General features: G+C 39.7%; 1 protein-coding gene across 1 annotated transcript in view; it reads right to left on the reverse strand.

Annotated features, from left to right (window-relative positions):
- The window catches only part of LOC106882360 (clathrin heavy chain), a 138969-nt gene that overhangs the window by 58831 nt on the left and 76640 nt on the right, over nucleotides 1-3498 (reverse strand). The gene's annotated exons all lie outside the window — the stretch shown is intronic.

Genomic DNA, 3498 nt, shown 5'->3' on the forward strand with positions numbered 1-3498 from the left:
GCCCACCTCAACTACAATGAGGTGCCCACCCGCAACTACAATGCTATCATTTAATTGTTTTTTTTTTTTTGTTAAAAGTATTCTTTACAACTGTCTACAAACACAGCCAGGCTGAAATAATTAATGCATTCTTCCAGGAGTGAATAAAAAATTCTCAAACTTGAGGGGGTGGGCCCCTTAGATACTAACATGCCCCACCCCCTATATGGATTCTTATGGTGCAGGAGCCCACTTGCCATCGGGCAAGATGGCAACCTGGCCAGTCTGCCACTGATTACAAGGGTCCAACTGAGCAAAATAGGAATCATAGAGGTCCAGAGGTAAAAAATGGTTGAGAACCACTGGTGGAGACTAATAATGATGCATGTATGTGTGCATGTATATGAATATATGAGATGGAGAGAGAGTGTCCCATGACCAGGGGGTCTTTAACCAATGGGTCATGGAGCATTTGATCCCAAGTTGCATAGAAAGAATAAATTTGTAAATTTTATTTCTATTTTATTGATTACTGTAGTCTACAGGATTTTTTTTGCATTATATATGTATTACATCATCATCATCATCATCATCATCATCATCATCATTGTTTAATGCCTGTTTTCTATGCTGGCATGGGTTTGACGGTTTGACTGGGGACTGGAGAGCCAGCAGCTACACTAGGCTCCAATCTGATCTGGCAATGTTTCTATAGATGGATGCCCTTCCTAAGGCCAACCACTCTGAGAGTGTACTGGGAGCTTTTTATGTGCCACCAGCAAAGGAGCTAGTCAGGCGGCACTGCCATCAGCCACATTCGGAAGGTGCTTTTTACATGCTACCGGCACAGGAGCCAGTCGGAGCGGTGGGGCTAGCATCAACTACATTTAAATGGTGCTTTTTATGTGCCACCAGCAGGGGGAGCCAGTCAGGCAGCACTGGCAACGACCCATACATGAATTGTACTTATTGCGTGCCACCAGCATGAGAGCATTATATGTGTAATAATTATTATCATGTACACCAATGCATTTTCTTATGTCTGTGATCCCTGTGTTCATGAGAAGATTTTTTGTATGAAACCTGTCCAGGGTGCACAAAAGGCTGGGGTCAGTTACCATAACCCATTAGGTTTTAAGATCACCACTTGAAGACCTTGTCTTCATACAATGTTTATAAAGGGGACACGGCTAGCCAGAGGCTATAGCTTGTCGCAGTGATCTGAAACCAAACTGCTAGCTAACCAGTCATGCGTCACAACTGAACTAGAATAGTTACCTGGGATCAATATAATCATATACTCCCTTTTCCTCTTTCCCCAAATTTCCAGCCTTGTGCCTTCATGAGAAAATTATACTGTGCTACTTCTTGGTGCCAGCTTACATCACTGATCTTTGCTACTCCAGTGTGCATGGACACAATGTAACGATAGTGACAGCTTATGAACCACAACAGATTCAGTCGACTGTCTAACATTTTATTAACTAAACTACCTATGGCTTATATATACACACACACACACACACAAACACACATGCTTTCACACAAAGCGCATGGATGGCCCAATTTATGGGTTATTGGACAACCAGTCAAAGTTCAATAGGTTGTGTCCTTGTTACTAAAAGCTCATTGCCAAGATAGTTCACTCTTATGTGAGCCTAAGAAGAATTCATAGAAGCGAAGCAATGAGAGAGAGAGAGGGGGGAGGGGCAGTGAGAGTGGAGAAGAAGAAAAATTAGGATACAATGATAATGAGAAGAAGGTGAATTAGTGTTGAGTGTAAGGTAGGGAGGGGGTCATTCGAAGGTCAGTGAATTTGTTATAAGACTTCAATCATAGACAATATTCAAATTCATGTCTGTACAAATGCATATACATGAATAGATGAAAAGAAAACCTGGGAAGCCAAATGTTCACACACCTGCACACACACGTTACCTAATCACCTACACACACACACCTACCTACATGCAGACACTATCTAATCACCTACACACACACACACACACTTGCCATCCCATATACAGCTGCACACACACACACACCCCAAACCTGCACACACACACACACACACACACACACACACATACACAAGTGCCTGCACACTCATACTCACCTGTGCACAAACACCTACACACATACATACAAACACACAGACAATAGTACAAGACTATATATTCTCTTGGCACATAGTAGTAAATATAATCTGTCACAATTTTGCAGTGTCATTTTTTATAGCCTTGATCTGACTCATAATGAAATTGAGTAAATGGAAACTGTGTGGAAGCCTTTCATATGGTTTGTACCACACACCTTATCATATCAGTTCTACTGGGCATATAGCGTAGTGGTTAAGAGCGTGGGCTACTAACCCCAAGATTCCGAGTTCGATTCCAGGCAGTGACCTGAATAATAATAATAATAATAACATCGAAAAATACCTTAGGAATGAGAAACCAGGTTCGAAATTTCCTCAAGACACCTGATGAAGGCTGGAGGGTGTATCAGCTGAAACGTGTTAACAACAAAGATGAGGACAAATATCCATCAAATGTAAATAATGTAAATAATGTACATAATTCCTCATCTTTTAAATATAGAACTGTACACATTCAGAATACACATATCTAAGTTGCAGAGATGTAAACACACCAATACCGTTGTCAAGCAGTGGTGACAGACAAACACAGATACACACAAAACATGTATGTGTATATATATATATATATATATATATATAGTTTGAAGTTGTACTCAACCTTACTCTGACAACTCCTGCGACACACCGATGCCAAGCTGTACTGGCCTCTGCTTTTCCGTTGGATGTTTTTGTATATGAAATACTTAAAACGCCATTTATACATTTAATGTACTCCTGAAACGGCTGTAGATGATATCATTTAACCCCGAGTTTGTATATTTATCTTATGTAATAATATTTACCAAATCTATTCACCTTTGAATTTTTAAATTTTGAACTCTCATCTGATAACTCATATCAAATACTTAACCAATTTGAACGGTTCCTTTTGGAAGCCCTTACCTTGGATTTTTGTCTCTTTATTTGTCACTTCTCCATTCAGTATGTGAACCCAACGTATCTGATGCATAGCTTTCACATATGACTTTTACATGTAATTCTACTCATTTATTTACATAAACTTATATGTATATTTATTTCGTTGTGTGCTTTAAATTTTGCTTTGGAATTTGTATTGATGGCCTGGATGTGTTCCTTCTATAATTTCTCTTACCCTTCGATTTAGCTCACAATGGGCACTTCTTAATGCAGCCTATATATACTCTTTACTCTTTTTACTCTTTCACTTGTTTCAGTCATTTGACTGTGGCCATGCTGGAGCACCGCTTTTAATCAAGCAAATCAACCCCAGGACTTATTCTTTGTAAGCCTAGTACTTATTCTATCAGTCTATTTTGCTGAACCGCTAAGTTATGGGGACGTAAACACACAAGTATCGGTTGTGAAGCGATGTTGGGGGGCACAAACACACACACACA

This window comes from Octopus bimaculoides, chromosome 6 (assembly GCF_001194135.2).
Source record: "Octopus bimaculoides isolate UCB-OBI-ISO-001 chromosome 6, ASM119413v2, whole genome shotgun sequence".
Lineage (NCBI taxonomy): Eukaryota > Metazoa > Mollusca > Cephalopoda > Octopoda > Octopodidae > Octopus > Octopus bimaculoides.